At 41.6% G+C, this 23,419-nt stretch overlaps 1 protein-coding gene across 4 annotated transcripts in view; it reads left to right on the forward strand.

The window, feature by feature from the left end:
• The window catches only part of ATP8A2 (ATPase phospholipid transporting 8A2), a 752,313-nt gene that overhangs the window by 353,799 nt on the left and 375,095 nt on the right, over positions 1–23,419 (forward strand). The gene's annotated exons all lie outside the window — the stretch shown is intronic.

Raw genomic sequence — 23,419 nt, forward strand, 5'->3', positions numbered from 1 at the left:
CAGGCAACTCCTCTTCTTCCAGTGTGTGGCAGAGAAGAAATAAATTTGGACACCCCTGTGAAGATGTTTGTGCTGAGTCTTGCAGTCCAGTTATGTGTTTATATGCATTTTTTGGTCTTTACCTGGACCCAATACGTAATTGTTGTCCAGCTCATATTGGGTCATTAATGCTGAAGGCATGAAATCATGGTGCTGGTTCCTCAACACTTTCATTACTAAAATGTTTTACTTCATTTCTTGTTGACATTTCTATTAAATGTTTTGCCTGCACTGTGCCTGTGGCCTCAGTGAAGGTATAGAGGAGTGGAGTACTGTTTTGTCCCAGTGGAGGACACTGTAGGCCACTGGGTCTACTTCAGGTGGGCACTGATGTGGAAGTAGTATCTTCCTGTCTGTCTCTGAAATCTGTGCTTCCTCCCTCCCTCCCTCCTTCCCATTCTCCCTCTCCCACTTTTTCTTCCTCTCTCTCTTTCTTCTTCCCTCCCTCCCCTCCTCCTTCACTCCTTTCCTCCTTCTTCCCCCCTCCTTCTTTCCTTCTTTTCCTTCCCTCCCTTCTTCCCTCTTTTCTTCCTTTCTTCCCTCATTTCCTACCCCTTCTTTCTCTCCTTTCTTCCCTCATTCTCTCCTTCCTTCCCTTCCTTCCTTCATTCCTTTCTTCTCTTCCTCTTTCTCTCCCTACCTTTCTTCCTTTTTTCTTTTCTTTTCTTTCTTTCTTTCTTTCTTTCTTTCTTTCTTTCTTTCTTTCTTTCTTTCTTTCTTTCTTTCTTTCTTTCTTTCTTTCTTTCTTTCTTTCTTTCTCTCTCTCTTTCTCTCTCTCTCTCTCTTTCTTTCCTTTGTATGTTTTTACCTTGTTTGAAGATTGGTGTTTTTATCCCTCTAGAGTACAAGATGCCCACAGATATTCTGATTCCATTTCAGCTTCTCTTTATAAGATGCTGTGGAGGAAGTATCTTAGGTCTTATGTATTTTCATACCATAGCATCATTGGCTTTTCTCTGAAGCATGGGCCACCTTTACTAGCATTACTTCAATGTGGTGTTTGCTGGCAGGGTATTTTCTGTTTTTCTTTGGGGTGGGGAAGGAGAGCAGGAAGTTATTTTTATCTAACACTTGTGTTAAGTGGAATTCAATTCACAACTCTAAGGAATTGTGTGCTTTCTTTCCTTTTTTATCATATTGTTATTATTTTTTTATTTTGGATTAACATAAAGGTACATACAATTAGGCTACATTGTTTGTGTTTGTAAAGTCCCAGTTGTAGTTAAGTCCTTCACCCAGGGGGCGTCCCCTATAGCCCTACATTGTACCTGATAGGTGGAATCTTGCCGAACCTTCTTCTCCTCTCCCCCACTTCTCAAATTTAATTGTGTTTTTCTCTTGTGTGGGCCTGTAGTTGTTCTTTTCTCTTTTTTTTAAAAAAAGTTATTTAATTATCCTCATGTCAAAACTTTTAATTCCAATTACCATTTATTTTCTCCATTCTCTAAATGGATTTTGTCACTAGCAGTTCTGTGGCTGCCTCTAACAGTTGCTAACCACTGGCTTTTCTCCTCTCAGAATAGAGATGAATTTGACCTCAGGACAGGTCAGAATCTGCACTGGTAGGTCCTGGTTCTTTCTGTATGTAATCAATCTAATTCCCCTGGCATATGACAGCTATTAAGGCATTTTAAGGCTGTGAACATACTTATTTAAGACCAGAAGACACTGGTCACAGCAGACGGAGTCAATTACAGGGCAGGAAGGGGAGGCTGGTACAGTTTGGGAGGCTCTGGGAGACGTGTGTAATATGCAGTAGGGCATTGGTGGACAAGAGGGAGAGAACAGGATAGAGACAGGAGTCTTTGGGTAGCTCTTAGTTTTTTCTCAACATTTCACTTCTAGGCTTTTGTCAAGACAGTGAAACTTGAATAATTTTTCAAAATTATAACCTGAGTATAGTAATAGGATGGAATCAAGAGTGGCAGTGAAGTGAGAAGCTGCTAGTAGGACTAAGCCAAATCCAAATCATTTCCCACTTTCCTCCAAAGGAAAATTTCACTAATGAGCCTTTGAACCCATCAGATTCACTGGTCATGTTTCTGAGTGATATGAATGCAAATTGCAGTCACCAAAGGCACGTAAGTCTGGAAGTAACCTTTTTGTTTTTTTTCTGTTTGTTTTTTCCTCTGCCTTTGTGGGAGCATCCTGGAACCAAGTGGATGTTGTCCTGTTTTCTCTTATTGCTTTTGTCCCTAAATTCTGATTGTTTACTGGAATGTACTACCATGTTATTCAGTTTTGTACAGGTGAACATGTGAGTTAGACTCGGTGGAGCCTCAGGGCCCCGGCAGGCCAGAATTTTTGGAAGGGCAGCAATATCATGGCTGTGGTGTGGGCTTTGTTCTTTGGATTTGCCTCATGTGACCAACCCATAAGGCCAGGTGGCTCAGTGGAGCCATGTTGAATTTCTCCAGGGCTGTTGTTCAGCAGTTGTCAGTCTCTAAGTACTTAAAAATGTCTAGCAATCTTCCTGTCCCGAGGGCATCCTGTGTTTACACATTTATGCTGTTGACATCATACCCTGTCAATAGAGGAGTTGTAGAACAGGACAGACAGAACCAAATCAGGCCAGGTGTAGAGCTGTACCTTGGGAAATACTGGTGGTTTTCAGATGCTTGCAAATATGTGGAAGTTATAAGTGTTATCAAATAATTTTTCATCTTAATGTTTTGAGAAATGTGATGACACAACCTTTTTTAGTCAGTATCTTTTGTGCATTTGATAGAATGTGAAATCATTCCACCATTAAGTAGGAAAGAATTCTGAAAAAGGATATTATTTAAACACTTGGGGGTTTTTTTTGTGATGAGTGTATTTCAGAGAGTGAAGGTGTATTCTCCTGGCTTCTGCTGGTATCCCCAAGGGCAGTGTAAGGTCGCCTTTGATGGGTGGGCCTGGCTGCTGTTGATGGAGTGGTAAAGAGGGCTTTGCATGCTTAAAAAAGTAACATTTTAAATTGAAATGCCCAAATTGGTCCTTTCCTTCTTTGATTTATATTATATAAATCTTCCATATTTTTTTTTTTTGAGACAGAGTCTCACTTTGACACTTCCAGTAGAGTGCTGTAATGTCATAGCTCACAGCAACCTCAAACTCTTGGGCTCAAGCGATTTTCTTACCTCAGCCTCCTGAATAGCTGGGACTGTAGGCATCCACCACAATGCCTAGCTATTTTTAGAGACAGGCTTTCACTCTCGCTTAGGCTGGTCTTGAACTTGTGAGCTCAGACGATCTATCCTCTTTGGCCTCCCAGAGTGCTAGGATAATAGGTGTGAGACACCACGCCCAAATTAATTACAATTCTTAAAAATATACTGCATGTATTTTAAAAATCATTAGTGTAAATGATTACATTGATGGTGGTATGAATCAGAAAATTTGAATTTCAAAGTAGGAAGTAATTTTTGCAACTTGGAAGCATTAAGCGGAGATGTCTTTAAAATGCCTCTAATATTCACAGGCATCTAGGGAAGGATGAGCTAGACTGGTTACTTAGATAGTTCTATACTTGCCATCCGTAGCAGCTCTTCCCCTGACCTGAGCGTGCTCGAAGGGCACAGACCTTTTGAGGTGTAGAAAGGTAATAGAATAACTATGTTCTAACTATAGGACTCTGCCCAGAGGTGCATGATCTAATGGAATTCAGGGACCACACTTGCTTGGGATACTGCATTACTGTCCTTCAGTCTCCTCTGTCTCACAAAGAGAATCTGAAAGAGTAGATGCAGTCATTGCCCCAGACACAAGTTTTATTGTGGGTGAGTAGATCACCTACCTGATCAGTTCCACCAGCCTTACCAGGCTTTGCTGGAAAGCTCTTGTGGAAAGGAAGAGATAACACATTAGAATGGTTTTTTTTTTCACATCTTTGTATTTTCCTTCTGGAACTAAGTATTTTTCTGTTTGACTTAATGAAAGTATAAATGTATTAATATTAGTAGAGGTTCATAATCTCTTATTGGTAGAGTTATTCAATAGAGAGCTCCAAGTTTGACAAGTTAAGACTCCCAAACAAGAAGTGTCTGATTTATGTATTCTTGTTCTTCAGATGGGATTTAGAAAATCCTGACTCCTTTTTTTTTTTTTTTTCCTTTTCCTAATACCTTGGTGATAGAACAGATTAACGTTTCTTCTCCTTCCCAGAAGAAGAGAAATCTTCTGCCTAGATCATCATTGCCCTGGGCTGCTGATTTCTTTGCTGTACTCTCCATCCTACTGCATCAGATTCACCTTTAAAAAAATGCTTTTATTCTGGCATCAGCTTAGTCTAGAATTCTGCTGCCTGCTGTAGTCTTCACTAGCCACAAGTGGCTATATAAATTTAAATTAATTGAAATGAAATTAAGTTAAGGTTTTTGTTTCTTAGTTGTATTGGCCACATTTCAAGTGTTCATTAACCACATGCGGAGAAATGCAGAACATTTCCATGTTCATAGAGAGTTCTACTGGAGAACATTAGTCTATACCCATAACAATTTCTCATTTCTTAAGACTTTAAATGTGAACTCCCTAGCCCAGCTTCTGAACCTCCCCCAGTTTTTCATCTGTACAGATTCAATCTAATTTATTGGAAGAGAGACTATAGAAAGTGGTCAGGAAAATCCACATGGTATATAGTTTATGGGAGACATAAGTGGTAGTAAAGAGGCATTTAATTCCCTTCTGAAAAATGGATAGCACTGGAATATGCAGGTAGTGATGGCAGATGGCTCTGGAAAATGTGGGAATATGAAAATCAGTTTCAGGGGTGTAGAAGATCTTGGTCTTGGTGAAGTATAAGGTGAATAAAGGGCAATGGAAGAGGAACAGGTGGTCTGTATTCTTCATTAGGGTTTTATCCAGTTAAGTATCTCTTTATGATAGACAACCTGTGTTTGAATGCAAACACCTTCAATCTCTTTTCTTCTCACAAAGAGAACATGAAAGAGTGGATTCAGTCATTGCACAGAAGATGGGAATAGATGTTAATGGATCTTGTGGACCTCAGAGGAATTATGATGGAGAGTCAGAGACCCATAGACACTGGAGCGAGCAGTGTGGTAATATGGGGCAAGTAATTATGTGTATGAGAGAGAGAGAGAAAGGGAGAGACAGACAGAGAGAATATATTTTTTTATTAAATCATAGCTGTGTACATTAATGTGATCATGGGGCACCATACACTAGTTTCATAGACTGTTTGACACATTTTCATCACACTGCTTAACATATCCTTCCTGGCATTTTCTTAGTTATTGTGCTAAGACATTTACATTCCACGTTTACTAAGTTTCACATGGACACTTGTAAGATGCACCGCAGGTGTAATCCCACCAATCCCCCTCCTTCTGCCTATCTCCCCCCTCCCTCCCCTCCCTTTCCCCCTTCCCCCAATTCTTAGGTTTTAACTGGGTTATAGCTTCCATGTGAAAGCCATAAATTAGTTTCACAGTAGGGCTGAGTACATTGAATACTTTTTCTTCCATTCTTGGGATACTTTACTAAGAAGAATATGTTCCAGCTCCATCCATATAAACATGAAAGAGGTAAAGTCTCCATCTTTCTTTAAGGCTGCATAATATTCCATGGTGTACATATACCACAGTTTATTAATCCATTCATGGATCGATGGGCACTTCGGCTTTTTCCATGACTTAGCAATTATGAATAGGGCTGCAATAAACATTCTGGTACAAATATCTTTGTTGTGATGTGATTTTTGGTCTTCTGGGTATATGCCTAGTAGAGGAATTATAGGATTGAATGGCAGATCTATTTTTAGATCTCTAAGTGTTCTCCATACATCTTTCCAAAAAGAATGTATTAATTTGCATTCCCACCAGCAGTGTAGAATTGTTCCCTTTTCTCTACATCCACGCCAACATCTCTGGTCTTGGGATTTTGTGATATAGGCTAGTCTCACTGGAGTTAGATGATATCTCAAAGTAGTTTTGATTTGCATTTCTCTGATAATTAAAGATGATGAGCATTTTTTCATATGTCTGAAGGCCACACGCCTGTCTTCTTCAGAGAAGATTCTCTTCAAATACCTTGCCCAGCCTGCGATGGGATCACTTGTTCTTTTCGTGCTTATACGTTTGAATTCTTTGTGGATTCTGGTTATTAAACCTTTGTCGGAGACATAACCTGCAAATATCTTCTCCCATTCTGAGGGCTGTTTGCTTGCTTTACTTACTGTGTTCTTGGTTGTACAGAAGCTTTTTAGTTTGATCAGGTCCCAGTAGTGTATTTTTGAAGCTGCTTCAATTGCCCGGGGGGTCCTCCTCATAAAATACTCGCCCAGGCCAATTTCTTCAAGAGTTTTCCCTGCACTCTCTTCTAGTATTTTTATAGTTTCATATCTAAAGTTTAAATCTTTAATCCAGTGAGAGTCTATCTTAGTTAATGGTGAAAGGTGTGGGTCCAGTTTCAGTCTTCTACAGGTTGCCAGCCAATTCACCCAGCACCATTTGTTAAATAGGGAATCTTTTCCCCACTGAGTGTTTTTAATTGGCTTGTCAAAGATTAAATAACGGTAAGTAGCTGGATTCATCTCTTGGTTCTCTATTCAGTTCCAGACATCTACTTCACTGTTTTTGTACCAGTACCATGCTGTTTTGATCACTATTGATTTGTAGTATAGTCTGAGGTCTGGTAGCGTGATTCCTCCTGCTTTGTTTTTATTTCTGAGTAATATCTTGGCTATTCGAGGTTTTTTCTATTCCATATAAAACAAAGTATTGTTTTTTCAAGATCTTTAAAGTATGACAGTGGAGCTTTAATAGGGATTGCGTTAAAATTATTTATTGCTTTGGGTAGTATGGACATTTTAACAATGTTGATTCTTCCCAACCATGAGCATGGTATGTTTTTCCATTTGTTAATATTTTCAGCTATTTCTTTTCTTAGAGTTTGATAGTTCTCTTTATATAGATCTTTCACGTCCTTTGTTAGATAAACTCCCAAGTATTTCATCTTCTTTGGCACTACTGTGAATGGGATAGAGTCCTTAACTGTTTTTTCAACTTGACTATTGTTGGTATATATAAAGGCTACGGATTTATGAGTGTTGATTTTGTAACCTGAGATGCTGCTGTATTCCTTGATCACTTCTAAGAGTTTTGTAGTAGAATCCCTAGTGTTTTCCAGATATGCAATCATATCATCTGCAAAGAGTGAAGGTTTGATCTCTTCTAACCCTATATGGATACCCTTGATTGCCTTTTCTTCCCTAATTGCAATGGCTAAAACTTCCATTACAATGTTAAAAAGCATTGGAGACAATGGGCAGCCTTGTCTGTTTCCTGATCTGTGTGGAAAAGATTTCAATTTAACTCCGTTCAATATGATATTGGCTGTGGGTTTGCTGTAGATGGCCTCTATCAGTTTAAGAAATGTCCCTTCTATACCAATTTTCTTAAGTGTTCTGATCATGAAGGGATGTTGGATGTTATCAAAAGCTTTTTCTGCATCGATTGAGAGAATCATATGGTCTTTGTTTTTTAATTTGTTTATGTGCTGAATTATACTTAAAGATTTACAGATATTGAACCAGCTTTGAGACCCTGGGATAAAAACGACTTGGTCATGATGTATAATTTGTTTGATGTGTTGCTGGATTCTGTTTGTTAGGATCTTGTTGAATATTTTTGCATCTATATTCATTAGTGATATTGGTCTATAATTTTCTTTTCTTGTTGGGTCTTTTCCTGGTTTGGGGATCAGGGTGATGTTTGCTTCATAGAACGTGTTGGGTAGTCTTCCTTCTTTTTCTACCTTTTGGAACAGGTTGAGTAATATAGGTACTAATTCCTCTTTAAAGGTTTGGTTGAATTCTGACGTGAAACCATCTGGTCCCGGGCTTTTTATTTTAGGGAGGTTTTGTATGGTTGATGGTATTTCAGAACTTGATATGGGCCTGTTCAACATTTCCACTTGATTCTGCCTAAGACTTGGAAGGTGATGTGCTTCCAAGTATTGGTCAATTTCCTTCAGATGTTCATATTTCTGAGAATAAAGTTTCTTGTAATATTCATTAAGGATTTTTTGAATTTCTGAGGAGTCTGTTGTTATTTCGTCTTTGTCATTTCTGATTGACGAGATTAGAGATTTTACTCTTTTTGTCCTGATTAGGTTGACCAAAGGTTTATCTATTTTATTGACCTTTTCAAAAAACCAACTTTTTGATTTATTGATCGGTTGTATAATTCTTTTGTTCTCAATTTCATTTAATTCTGCTCTAATTTTGGTTATTTCTTTTCTTCTACTGGGTTTGGAGTTGAAAATGTTCTTCCTTTTCCAGTTGCTTGAGATGTCCCATTAAATTGTTAACTTCCTCTCTTTCCGTTCTCTTGAGTAAGGCTTGCATTGCTATAAATTTCCCTCTTAGGACTGCCTTTGTGGTATCCCAGAGGTTCAGATAATTTGTGTCTTCATTGTTGTTTTTTTCCAAAAATTTGGCAATTTTCTTCTTAATCTTATCTCTGACCCAGCTATCATTCAACATAAGGTTATTTAACTTCCATGAGTATGCAGATTCCTGTTGTTACTCAGCTCAACTTTTATTCCATGGTGGTCCGAGAAGATACAAGGAATAATTCCTATTCTTTTAAATTTACTGAGGTTAGACTTGTTGCCTAAGATGTGATTGATTTTGGAGTATGTTTTGTGGGCTGATGAGAAGTATGTGTATTCAGTTTTGTTGGGATGAAATGTTCTGTAGATGTCTGCTAAATCCAAATGTTGGATGGTTAGGTTTAAATCTAAAATTTCTTTGCCCAGCTTCTTATTGGAAGATTGATCCAACGTTTTCAAAGGAGTGTTGAAATCTCCGACTATTATGGATCTGGAAGAAATCAAGTTGCTCGTGTCTGTTAGAGTTTCTCTTATAAATCGAGGTGCATTCTGGTTGGGTGCATAGATATTAATAGTTGAAATCTCATCATATTGAGTATTACCCTTAACAAATATGAAGTGACCATTCTTATCCTTCCTTACTTTTGTTGGTTTAAAGTCTATTGTATCTGCAAATAAAATTGCAACACCTGCTTTTTTCTGATTATCATTTGCCTGAAATATGGATGACCATTATTTCTCCCTGAGTCTATATTTGTCTTTTAAGGTAAAATGTGACTCTTTTATGCACAAAATATCTGGCCTGAGTTTTTGTATCCCGTCAGCTAACCTATGCCTCTTTACAGGACAGTTTAAGCCGTTCACATAGATGGAGTTATTGATAAGTCTGGTGAAATTTTGGGTATTGAGTTTTTCAAAAGTCCAGTGGACATTTTTAATCCTTTCACCAGTGTGGAAATTGGAGTTTGATCCGAAGTTTCTTTTTTTTTTTTTTTTAATTATTTTTTACAGGCACCACCCTGATCTGAAGTTTCTGAGTGAGTTTACTTTTGTGGTATAGGATTGGGTCGGTCATTATGGAGGATAGGTCTGAGAATATCCTGAAGAGCTGGTTTGGTTATGGCAAATTTTTTCAACATATGAATGTCATTAAATTATTTAATTTCTCCACCATAAATGAAAGTCAGTTTAGCTGGATGCAAGATCTGGGGTTGAAAGTTATTTTGCTTTAGGTGATTAAATTTGATGACCACCCTTTTCTGGCTTGAAGTTTCAGCAGAATAATCTGCATTAATTCTAATATTCTTCCCTTTGTAGGTAATGGCTTTCTTCCATCTGGCTGCTTTGAGAATATTCTCCTTCATATTAACTTTAGTGAAGTTAACTATGATATGCCTGGGGGATGTCTTATTGGAATTGTGTTGTGCTAGGGTTCTGAAACTGTCTGCTATCTGAATTTCAGAATCTCTAGGCATGTCTGGGAAATTATCTTTCATAATTTCATGGAGAAGGGCCGCTGTGCCTAGTGAGGCCACTTCATCGGTTTCAGGGATTCCAATGAGTCGGATATTAGCCTTCTTTGAATTGTCCCAGAGCTCTCTGAGACAATGATTCATTTTTGCTCTCCATTTCTCTTCCTCTTTGAGATTTTGGGAGGGTTCGAAGGCTTTATCTTCAATGTCAGAAATCCTTTCTTCTGCTTGCTCCACTCTGTTACTGAGGGATTCTACTGTATTTTTCATATCTTTGAGGGCTGCAAATTCTTGCTTCAGTGTGTCTAAGTCTTTGGTGGTTTTGTCTTTAAATTCGTTAAATTCTTGACCAACTTTTGAATTTCTCCTCGAATTCCTGATTCTGACTTTTGAATTGCTGCTCGAAGTTTTAATTCCAAGTTTTCCTCCATTTTATTAATCTTGTTTGCAATCCAAATTCTGAATTCGATTTCTGACACCTCAGCCAGTTGTTTATGAATGGGTCTTCAATTACATCTGCCATAGCTGTCCTTGTGGGGGTTGATCTATTCTGGTTATTCATGTTACCAGAAATTTTCCGCTGATTCCACCCCATGATTGTTTTACTGCCTTTGATTTTGCCCCTGGAGTTTTGTTGAGCACCCGTACAGTGCTGTGGCCTGAAAAACTGGGGCCCTGTTTGGTGTGGTAGGGCTGAGTGGTTCTGTCTTGTTTTCAGCTGGTTTCTGTTCGACCCTAGTGATACAGTTAGTCTGGGTTGAAGTCTCAGCTGTGGAGAAATACCAGCAATTAAGTCACCCTGCCCACCACAGGCAACTATTGGAAAAGGAAAATCAAACCTTCCTACAACCACACACCCAGGGCACAACCTGAATTGTCTTCAGGTGATTGGCTCAGTTCAAAAGGTCCAAATCAATTGTCTCAGTCAGCACCTGTCTCAGGTGGGAGAGTTTAAGAGGTCTCTGAGAACTGGATCACAGGGGTCTGGTGACTACTCTGATATGGCTTGCTCCAGTGCTGGTGGAGTCAGGATGAGCCACCCAGCAAATAGATCAGTCTGGGTAGGTTGATGACTTCTTCCCCACCTTCCACCTCTGTCACATCCAGTCACTGAAAGCCTTGCAGTTGGCTGACCCAGTTGCCTGTAGTGAACAGATACTCCAGGGGTTTGCACCTGCCTGAATCACAAGGAAATCTGCCAGGCCTCTGTGCTCTGCCTCTATCTAGCAGGAGGAGGTGAGGCCTGACAGACTTGGGCACTTGATGAAGGTTGAGGGGTGTTCACTCAGTTCCAGCCCCACCCTTGATTGATGTTACTGACAGATCAGGACAGAACAAGTTTGCGGGATTTTGTTTCTGTTCCTGTTAAATTCCCCTGAAGAAGAGAAGCTGTTTTGAGTTCCAAAGCCCTGTCTTTGCTCCTGCAGGTTTGTATTCGGTTTCCTGTCCGTTCTATCCTGCTGCCTTCCTTTGTCTATAGGCTGACGATCCTCTGAGGGCCAGGTGCATCTTAGGCTCAGTTAAGTGGTCCTTGGGTCAGCCCCACCCTGGGAACTTCCCGTGTCTGTGAGTCGGTACCGCCTCAGACAAATCCTTTACTCACAGGTGGTTGCCAGCCTCCTCTGGTTGCCTAGGGAGATGGGGGTGTGGCTTCAGAATATCTGGGAATGAGCCTTATTGCTGCTAATAGACGGCTGCTGCTCTGAGCCTCAGGGAATTGCTGCTCTGGTGTGGTTCCCTCTCAGCCGACCATCCTCTCCTCGCTCCCGCGCCCCAGAGTCAGTACTGACCAGCTGCAGTTTACGCACTGTCCACACCTCTCGGGAAATCACCCAAGAATCTGGACTCATGGGGGACAGGCTTCCAGACCTCAGAGTGAGAGTGGAGGGGAGTGCTGGGAGCTCAGATTTGCAGGTACAGAATATATACAGTTTTATGCCTGGCCATATTGCTCTAAAAGATGGCTGCTACTCCATGCCTCAGGGAACTGCTGCTCTGGTGTGGTTCCCTCTCAGCCAACTGTCCTCTCCTCGCTCCCGTGCCCCAGAGTCAGCGCTGACCAGCTGCAGTTTAGGCACTGTCCACACCCCTCGAGTAATCACCCGAGAATTTGAACTCCTGGGGGATAGGCCTCTAGACCTCAGAGTGAGAGTGGAGGGGAGTGCTGGGAGCTCAGAGTTGCAGGTAGAGAATATATATGGTTTTACACAGTTTTATGCCTGGCCGTATTGCTGCTCCATGCCTCAGGGAACTGTTGCTCTGGTGTGGTTCCCTCTCAGCTGACCATCCTCTCCTCACTCCCGTGCCCCAGAGTCAGCACTGACCAGCTGCAGTTTAGGCACTGTCCACACCCCTCAAGGAATCACCCAAGAATCTGAACTCCTGGGGGACAGGCCTCCAGACTTCAGAGTGAGAGTGGAGGGGAGTTCTGGGAGCTCAGAGTTGCAGATAGAGAATATATACAGTTTTATACAGTTTTATTCCTGGCAGGAGAATGCCGTGGCACCCTAGTAGGGGAGGTAGGTCCAGTTTTTAGAGGGTCTCTCCTGTGGAGTGTAGTGGGAGGACCTTTGAACTCTGCCCATTTGTTTGTGGGGCACTCCGAGCCGTTATCATGGGGGAGGGGACTCCCATCCACTTGGTGAACGCAGCTCACCTCAACGGGGTTGATGTGCATTCTTCAACCTTCTCTCTTGGTGCAGCTCAAATCCACCAGGTTACTTGCTAAATTTTTGTCCTTTAACTCTCCTTCTATGGAAAGCTGGCTTTAGTCAGACATCTTCGAGAGACAGAATATTATAGAAGGTTATGAGACAAGTGATACCTTTAAAAAAAGTCAGATTTTTTTTTTTTAATTTTTAAATTTTTTTTGGTTTTGAAACACAGTCTCATTATGTCACCCTCGGCAGAGTGCCGTGGTGTTACAGGTCACAGCAACCTCCAACTCTTGGCCTTAAATGATTCTCTTGCCTCAGTCTCCCAAGTAGCTGGGACTACAGGTGCCCACCACAACGCCCAGCTGTTTTGGTTGTTGTCATTGTTATTTAGCAAGTCAGGACTGGGTTTGAACCTGCCAGCCCCAGTGTTTGTGGCTGGCACCCTAACCACTGAGCTTAGGGTGCCGTCAGATTTTAATAAGGAAGAATGCAGGAATTTAAGAAGTTCTAGATGAATGCAAAATTACTCGTGGTAGTTCAGAGGTCCCAGAGGTTATGGTAATGGAGGTGCAGGTGATGCTTGATGGCATGAACTTGGGCTTCAGCTTTGTGTCCCTGGCACTTGCCAAGCACTTGATGAATAATGGATTTATTAAACATTCATTGCCTGGGAGCTGGTGGTGGGGAAGTTGGGCTCACCAAGCTGAATGGTTGTAGAGTATAGCACTGAACAGGTGTCTGCCTAAGGTGGTAATTACAACAACAAATGAGGGAGGCAGATAGGTTGGGAAGAAAAGTTGAGCTGATGGTGTGGCAGTAGGTAGAGGATGTGGCCTGGAGTATTGGTGAGATTTTATGGAATTAAAAGGCCCTAATGAGGAGTTTATGAGTTGATTCCATTACCTAAACCCAAGGCACCAAAGTGAACGCTGCTGTGTGGCTCTGGTATGTTCCCCTCCAACCCCCAGCTGCTGTGTGGCTCTGGTATGTTCCTCTCCAACCCCCAGCGCTGGCTGTGGTCCTGAGCACACCCCTGTGTATTGGTTCTTCTTAGGCAGGAGAGCAGGATGATGGAGCCCAATAAAGGAAGATGGCTTCCAGGTAGTAGCTTACACATGCTTTATGCAGAAACTTGGTAAAACCTTGTTCTTTGGGAAGATGCCTTTGGCAGCAGTGTACGGTAAAAATTAGACCTTGGGTTGAATTGTAGCTCTGTCACTCAACTTGCTCTGAGACCTTGAGCAAGTCACTTAACCTCTAAGGGTCTTGCTTCTTCATAAAAGGGGGAAAATAATAATTCTTACTCTACCTGACATTGGGGTGAAAAGTGATGTATGTGGAAGTATTTAAGAATCTGTAACATGCCATAAAAATGCAAGGTACTCATAAGTAGGGTTGTAATGGCCAGAGATCTGGGGAGAAAGCAACCCAGCAAAGACATCTTTATAGTAATCAGCACAAATTAACTGATGGGAACACAAATGAAGGCCATGGTAGTGGAAACGCTAGGGAGATGACAGACAGAAAGGTTCCCAGTTAGAGTTTGAAATTTACACATGGAAACCAGGTAAGCAGTAGGGAGAAGGCAGTGGGATGAAGGGGGAGGACAGCAGTGTTCCATGTTTGGATGGCTGAGAGAGAGAATGGTGGTCAAATTACATGAGGAGCAGTGTAGGGGCTGATGGGAAATCTCTGTGATGGCCTTTGTTCTGGACTTAACTGAATCCTAGGTGCTACTGGAACATGCTGATAGAAAATGGCAATAGCAAAGAAGATGAAATATTTGGGAGTTTACCTAACAAAGCACGTGAAAGATCTCTGTAAAGGGAACTATGAAACTCTAAGAAAAGAAATAGCTGAAGATGTTAACAGATAGAAAAGCATACTGGCTGGGAAGAATCAACATTGTTGAAATGTCTATACTACCCAGAGCAATATACAATTTTAATGCAATCCCTATTAATGCTCCACTGTCATTCTTTAAAGATCTCAAAAAAATAATACTTCGTTTTATATAGACTCAGAAAAAACCTCGAATAGCCAAGACATTACTCAGAAATAAAAACAAAGTAGGAGGAATCATGCTACCAGATCTCAGACTATACTGTAAATTGATAGTGATCAAAACAGCATGGTACTGGCACAAAAACAGAGAGGTAAATGTATGGAACAGACTAGAGAACCAAGAGATGAACCCAGCTACTTACCATTATTTGACCTTGACAAGCCAATTGAAAACATTCAGTGGGGAAAAGATTCCCTATTTAACAAATGGTGCTGGGTGAACTGGCTGGTGACCTATAGAAGACTGAAACTGGACTCACACCTTTCTCACCTTTCACTAGGATAGACTCTCACTGGATTATAGATTTAAATTTAAGACATGAAACTATAAAATAGTAGAACAAAGTGCAGGGGAAACTCTTGAAGAAATCGGCCTGGGCAAATATTTTATGAGGAGGACCCCTCCCCCGAGAGCAATTGAAGCAACACCAAAAATATGTTACTGGGACCTGATCAAACTAAAAAGCTTCTGCACAGCCAAGAACACAGCAAGTTAAAAAAAAAAAAAAGAAAGAAAGAAAATGGCAAGAGGAAAGACTGAGGCTGATTTTGGGAGCCAGCCTCTGGGAGCAGTATTTGCGGCTTTAGAATAACTGCTTTCATGTGAAGGTCCTAAATTAGTTTCATAGTAGGGGTGAGTACATTGGATACTTTTTCTTCCATTCTTGAGATACTTTACTGAGAAGAATATGTTCCAGCTCCATCCATGTAAACATGAAAGAGGTAAAGTCTCCATCTTTCTTCAAGGCTGCATAGTATTCCATGGTGTACATATACCACAATTTATTAATCCATTCGTGGATCGATGAATCTAATTTAGGACCTTCACATGAAAGCTATAACCCAGTTACAACCTAAGAATAGGGGGAAGGAGGAAAGGGTGGGGAGGGAGGGGGGAGGTGGGTAGAGGGAGGGGCATTGAAAGGATCACACCTGTGGTGCATCTTACAAGGGTATATGTGAGGCTTGGTAAATGTGGAATGTAAATGTCTTAACAAAGTAACTAAGAAAATGCCAGGAGGGCTGTGTCAACTAATGTGATGAAAATGTGTCAAATGGTCTATGAACCAAGTGTATGGTGCCTCGTGATCATATTGATGTACACAGCTATGATTTAATAAAAAAAAAAGAATAACCGCTACCACCATGGCACATTATAGCATTAGAAGAAGGCCAACTGTGGCCAGGGAATCACGTTTCAGTAAAGGCATTTGATATGGAAATTACTTAAAGTCTTTTGGGCATTTCTGCTGTTGGATCTGAAGAAGAAAAAATTAAGATTTGCCCTGGATAAATGTATCATTTTGACTATGACAATGGCTAAGCCCTTATGGCCCCTAAATCCCATCTAAATGAAAAGACTTGATTTCTTAAAAAATAAAAGTGAAACTGTCACAACATAGCCGTATTTAACTAAAAAAATGAGAAGGAGATTGGGAAAAGACTTGTGAGGCAGATGATGCAGTTAAACTTCCTTTGGTGCTAGGTCTTCCAGAAGGTAACCATAGTTTTCCTACCTGCTTGTATCGTGGCCATGGACACTTCCCATAGTTAGCACCACATATTCACTTGTTCATCCTCCTACCACACTTTCAATTGTGGAAGCTGGGAATTGTTTCAGCCTTATATACCATAGAATCCTGAACATAAGCTAAATGCCTACCAAAATGTGCTAAGTATCTGTACATATGCTTTTGAATGAATGAATGCTCGGAAGCTAAGGTGGTCTTTGTGAAGGGAGATCAGGAGAGGACTGGGTCAAAGTTGCATCGGGCCAGGCCAGTGACATGAAGATGACACCAGTTATCAATTCTGGTGTCTCTCTCCTCTAATAGTCTGTGGACTGAGAATGTGAGTGGAAGCATACATTGTCAATTGTGGATTAGAAAAAATAAAATAACAGAAGGTCAAGGGGGTCAGGACTGCGTTGGTGTCTGGAAAGTTGAGGGTAGCTGGAAAGGGTGAGTCAAGCCAAGAAAGACTAAGCCAGAGAGCAACTCATTGGTGCAACAAGGGGAGAGAAATCGGGTGAGATGGAAAATCCAGGCTCTCAGTTCTCCGGCATGACCATGCTAATTGCCTGGCTTTGTGGATCCAAAAGATGTGTTGAAGTTCTAACCCTGAGTACTGTAGATTGTGACCTGATTTGGAAATAGGGTCATAGCCATGGTTAAGATCAGGTCATGCTGAAATAGGATGGGCCTTTGATGCAATGACCGTCTGAGAAGAAAGGAAAGATGCATACACACAGGAAATCACCACATGACAGTAGAGACCAAGATTGAAATTAGCTGCAGCTACATCCCGAGGAATTAGTGGCAGGTCACCAGAAGAGAGGACAAGGCTAGGAAAGACTCTCCCTTCAGGTGTCAGGGGGAACATGCTCCTGCTGGGAATCTGCATTCAGACTTCTAGCCCCAAGACCATCTAGTTTATGATTCTCAGCTGTGGCACCTGTGGGAAGTGGAAACCAAGGTTGTGGAGACTAAGGTGGTTTGAGTCATCCATGCAGTGCTGAGGCTCAGAGAACTACACGGAGAGTTGCAGTGAAGAAAATAGAAGGGGACTTTCTTTCACCTTTGCAGCTACTAGTCATGTCATCCTCTTTGAAAGTCAAGTCATGGGTGGTGCCTGTGGCTCAGTGGGTAGAGTGCTGGCCCCATATACCAAGGGTGGCAGGTTCAAACCCAGCCCCAACCAGCTAAAACAGCAACAACAACAACTAAAAAAGCCAGGCATTGTGGTGTGCACCTGTAGTCCCAGCTACTTGGGAGGCTGAGGCAAGAGAATTGCTTAAGCCCACGAATTTTAGGTTGCTGTGAGCTGTGATGCCATAGCACTCTACTGAGAGCAACAAAGTGAGACTCTGTCTCAAAAAAAAAAAAAAAAGGGAAGTCAAGTCATTGTAATAAAGGTGCCTCCTACCCCCAGCCTATCAGTTCCTGGCATTTGGGTTTAGACTGAACTTGGTATGGACACTTGGTTTCTTTCAGAGGTGTTATAAAAAGACTTCTGCACATCTATACAGACTGAGGGCTTCAGATTGAGTGGGTGCCTCCCACTCCTGGCCTAAAGAAATTCTCACTGTTAGGCCACTCAGCCCAACAGTACACCCCGATACATTTTTTCTGAAGAGAGGGAAACAATTAGAAGTGACTGATTCCTTTTGAAATTAGGAAATTCTAGGCTGTATTTTGGATGATAAAAGAGTCTTTGAAGGTTGGGGGAAAAAAAAGAAAAATCTGTGTCCAAGAAGACAGACTTGACAACATTGAGGGTGTGGAACTGGCCAGATGCCCTGCACAATGGATTGTCTTTCTCTCCCATGACCCTGGACAGCTTGAGTGTAATGAAAACGAATGTCTTTAATTTGTTATCTTGGAACTCGCCCTGCATTGGAAAATGAATTAGGAATTAGTGCTAATGATTTAGAAGATTTTTCTCATATTGAGTCAAGAATTAAATGTTTGTGTAACCCTCATTTACTGCTTGCTTTAATTTTCCCATGCTGATAATTATTCAGGAGGTTGTGACAGATATATAATTCTGGGTGAAAGCATGTGCTGTGCAAATCCCTCCAGTTCTGAGTGTTGCAAGATTGGGGTTGGGTAGTGCTGTCTCTTGTTCAGTTCATGATGGGAGCTTTGCTAGCAAGGAACCACTCTGAGAAGTTTCCAGGGCAGGTTACAGGAGCAGCAACTCCTGTTAAACAGTACTCCTGGTAGAAAAAGAGAAATACAGCCAGTGTGAATTCGTGGATAGGTTTGTTTCCTTGTACTTAGACTGTGAATATTTCATTTTCTCATTTTATCTTTCACCTACCAAAACAAATGACTCTTTGAAAACACCCCCAAATCATGTTTTTTAATGAAGATGTGAAAAAACAACGGCCTTAGATATTGGGGAGAGAAAAAAACCTCAGTGGCTTGTTCCATTTATGCATACCTTTAAAATAGTTGGAAACAGAAAGAGACTTTGAAAGGAGTGTTTTGGATGCGGTCTGGTTCAACCTGTAATGGATAGAATGGCACGGTCCCTGTTGGGGGATGGCTTTGGAATATGATCCAGGCAGAAAAGAACACTCTTTTATTCTTGGCTGATGCCTAAAAGAAAAATGTGTCAAATAGAAGCAAAATTACTGTATATCGATTTCTGTGTGTAGCTATAGCTAAAGAAAAGCAAAATTTTAAAAAATGTGACTGCTGTTGTCTGTAATTCAGGCTCTTTATTCAAATAAGAAGTACCATGTAGGTGTGAAGATTCTGGTGTCATCAAGCCACTACCTATCTCCAAGGTTTGTCTTCCCAACCTTCCACTGTTCCTCGTGGATTTCCTTTGTAAATCAGATCCTTCTTCCCCCTCCTCTGCAAACACCTCTTAGTTTTGAGAGATGATATTCAGGAATAAATCCGTCTCCTGGGGTCTGGCTCTGGGACCAGTCACCTTCCAGGACTGAGCTGCCCACAGGCTCCCAGGCATTTGTTTTTAGTCATCGTGTTGCGCTTTAATTGGCATAGTTCTCCTCATCGGTCATGAGAACTCTTAAAACTCGTACGAGAGTAATTTCCCCACCTTCTTTATCGTGGGTTATTTTCTCTTGACGAAGCACACCACTGGCGCTCTGCCCCTCTGCTCACTTTCTTTTAGAAAGCCATCTGGTAGTGAGTTTCTGTGGGTAGCTGATTGAGTTACAGCCTGATGAATGAATGTTGAACTCAGTTCTCAGCTGCGGGGTGTTTTCCCCCAAAGTTCCTGCACTCTGAGGCCTGCCCTGAGGATTCACACGTGCATATTGGTTTACAGCAGTACTAAAGCTCCCCCCATGCAGCCCCACCTCCTGGGTAGGTGGGTAAATTACTTCAGAACTATGAGGTAGTACTCTCACAGGGCTCCTAGCTCAGGGTTGGCCTGTGAGGTAAGCTAATTCCCTTTTGGCTGGTTTCACATGTATTTATGGCTTTCTTTTACACCTTATAGTCTTGCTTCGGGTTTTCAAGAAGAAATTTTTCATACAATTAGAGATAGATCCTGTGGTCATTTGCCACAAAAGGTTGAAAGCTCTAATAATGTTAAACATAAACCAAAAAAGTAAGCATTAAATGGATCTCTAAGTATTGCCTTGCATATGGCACATATAGAGAGAATGAAAGACCATAAACAGAAAAACAAATTTTAGCAAGAGAATGAAAGACCATAAACAGAAAAATGACTTGCTAAAATTACAAATTGAGGTTATTTTAGTCATGGCGTATAGGATGAAATAGACCAGGAAGCAGCTTAGAAGGAGGGCGCCTCACCTTAACACGTTGCCCTTAGACATTAAGCTGTGGCAGCTGCAACATCCAAGGTGGGGGTCTGGCTGAGACCGTAGGCGAGAGATTTTCATGTAGTCCTGCATCAGCACTGTTCTGTGGGCTGCAGCTGGTCCTGTTGACTGTTAAGCATTGTGAGTACACACAGACATTTCTCAGGATGCTTGACTTGAAAGTAGAGTTGCACTTCCAGTAGATTTTGTGCGCACTTTTGTTATTTTTGTGTTAATACATTTGCAGGTTTCTCATTGCTTCTGTCTACACATTTTACACATTTGTATTTTATTGTTGTCATTAGAGCTCTGACATGGTTGATTGTTGGAATGATTTCCCATCTCAGCTGAAGTGCCCGGATGCATTACTTTCCTCTCAGGGGTCCTCAAACTTTTTAAACAAGGGGCCAGTTCACTGTCCCTCAGACCGTTGGAGGGCCGGACTGTAGTTAAAAAAAAAAAAAAACCTATGAACAAATTCCTATGCACACTGCACATATCTTATTTTGAAGTAAAAAGACAAAACGGGAACAAATACAATCACACCACCTCATGTGGCCTGCGGGCCGTAGTTCGAGGACCCTTGCAGCAGTGGGGAAAGGTATTGTGCGATCAGGAATTACAGATGTTGGCTTCTGTGCAAGCATGTCGAAGTGTGCTATTCAGAATTTTGAAAATAAAAAACGCTGTATGAATATTCCTTTTTTTATTATGAGAGTCTGATCATGCTTGATTCTGTGACAAATTGATGAAGCTGGACTAATTTTGCATGCAATGGTGTTTTGTTTGGATAGCACGGTGAATACATCTGGTTACACAGGCAGACATTGTTCAATTGGCCACAGGCCTCACTACTGCTAGGAGGTCTTAGTCTCATCTCTATCCCCTGCCTGGTTCCCTGAGGTCATCTATCTACATAGTACACAAAGCACATTTTCATATTTCTTCTTCAAAGGGAAGCAAAGAATAAACAGACTTCTATTTGATTTATATTTTTGTTTTTCCAACTCTCTTCTGGCAGTGATTTAAAATGAACGGGGAACTGCTCAAAAAGGCTCGAGAGGAAACAAGATTACTAAATGTGAACCAAGAAGGCTTAAGTCCAAGATAGTAATATTAACTTGTCCAGTTAGCCTGTATGTCTCTGAGGGTGACCATGATGACTGAGTGTAGCAGAGTGGGAAGTTCGCATGTTTCAAGTTTACTGTGTGAACAACCCCAGTATTGAATGATTCTGCTTTAACTTTTTCCAGTCTTATTGGAAATATTTTGCTCTTAAGTTTCCCCTATTTCCCAAATGTTGCTAAATTCACACAGGCTTTGGAAAGCCCTGGAAAGTCATCTTCATTTCACACACTTCTTACTTTTCCTATTGAAAGTGTTGATCTCAGGATAAGCTGAAGTCTGAGCCTGTGGCAGTGATCTGAGTGCTTCCGCCACGTGCTCTGCTCTGTGGCCGTGGCCTTCTGCAAAGACCATATCGAGTTTGTCCACTGTTTTGAATGAAAATAATCAGTTGGTGAAAGCACAAAATTAGAAACTTCTTGGTATATTTATTTCTGTGTCTCAAGAATTCTGATTTAAAGCAGACTTTATTTCAAGTAATGTGAACAGTAGGTTGTTCAGGAGTCTCGGATGAATCAATGTTTTCTTCCCTCCTCTCCAAGAAAATCTATTTAAAGCAGAGGTCAAATCTGTGCTGGATTTAGAACCTATTAAATGTAAGTCTGGAAAACAGAGCCACTTGTCTTTTTTATCCTCTACATAGTTGCAAGCACTGGGGACACTCTGGTCTTCCGCAGGCCATCATTTTCCACATATTTCTGGTGTTTGTCATTTTTCCTTTGTTCTGAAAGATAAAGTACAGTGTAGCTTATATGCTGAGTGAATTTGATTCCTTGGGAATCTTTGGACTTATTAAATTTAGAAATAATTGAAACCTTGAAAATTGTTTCTGGAAGAGTTCATTAGGCTTCAAATTATACCCAAGAAGAATGTGCTAATATCTATATTAATCACCTCATTCAATTAATCAGATCCAGAAGTGAGCTCAGCCCACCATTCCTGCCCCTGGCCTCTCATCTGCTTATCACTGTGGCCTTCTCTGTCTCTGTGAAGGTCAGCGAGCTGTTGCTGGACTCTGGAATCTGTGGTTCTGCTGCTCCCATGGTCCATTGCACACATGGGGGTATCTGGATGTGTATCCCTGCTTCCTAGTTTTATTTATTTATTTATTTATTTATTTATTTTATGAGAGAGAGTGTGTCCCATTCTGTCACCCTGGATGGAGTGCCATGGCATCATCGTGGCTCACAGCAACCTCAAACTCATGGGCTCAAACGATCCTCTTGCTTCACCCTTACAGGTAGCTGGGACTACAGGTACCCACCACCACTCCCAGCTAGTCTTTTTCTATTTGTACTGGAGACAGGGTCTTGCTCTTTGTCAGACTGGTCTTGAACTCCCGAGCTCAAGCAGCCCACCTGCCCCAGCCTCCTAGACGGTTTTCCATCATTAAAGATGTGAATATATTCTGTGGAACAGGCTCTGTTCAGGGCCTTGAATACAACAGTGAAAGAGCCAGCCAAGAAATACACTGATAATTCTGGGGGGTGGGGTGGGTAGGGAGCAGCATGCTTCAGTAAAAGATAGTGGCAGCAGAAGTGGTGAGTGCCTTGAGGGAGATAAAGCAGCTGAGAGAAATGAGCTGCTTGCCTGGGGGAGTGTGATTTTAAATGGGCCCTCAGGAAGGCCTCCCTGAGAAGCCACATCACACATGGTGAGCCACGGGGAAATCTGGGAGAAGGATGGAAGGGAACAGGCCAGTGTTGGAGGAATGGCAGGAAGTTAATGAGGCCATAGTGCAAGGTGAGGGCGGAGGGGTGCTAGGTCTCACTGGGTGATACCAGGCCCTTGTATCTTATTCCAACAAGACCAAAATCTTTGGAAGACATTGAACACAGTGAAAGATTTGACCTTCCACAGTAATAGGGTTTCTCTGTTTTATGGGCATAGAGCCCAGAGTAGAAATTGGAAGCCCGGGAGCAATTAAGGAGGCTGCTCTGGGAGACAGGCGAGGGAAGGTGGCCCCTCAGTGCCCTGGTGGGATGTGCTTGAGGTCTGCATGCATTTTGAAGGCACAGGTAATTCTGTTTGCTGATGGACTGAGTATGTGGTGTATGAGAGAAAGGAAGAATGACTCCAGTGTTTTTGGTGTTAGCATCTGGAAGGATGGAGTTTTCCTGAACTGAAAGGAGCAAAGGTGTTCACTGCTTGTCCCTATGGCTGGTGTCTGTAACTATTCCATGCAGGTGAGAGTAGGCTTGGGAGGGAGGAACTCAGGGGTCAGTTTGGAACATGCTGTGTTTGAGATGCCTTACTGGACAGGCAAGTGGGAGCAAGGTAGGCTATTGGATATTTGGGGCTGGAATTTGGGGGAGAGGTTGTACCTGGAGATATAAATTTGAGAGTCTCATATGTAGATAGTATTTAAGGTCATTAAGACCATAGGAGATTCCCAAAGATACAAATGGGAAAAGTCTTTG

This window comes from Nycticebus coucang, chromosome 15 (genome assembly GCF_027406575.1).
Source record: "Nycticebus coucang isolate mNycCou1 chromosome 15, mNycCou1.pri, whole genome shotgun sequence".
Classification (NCBI taxonomy): domain Eukaryota; kingdom Metazoa; phylum Chordata; class Mammalia; order Primates; family Lorisidae; genus Nycticebus; species Nycticebus coucang.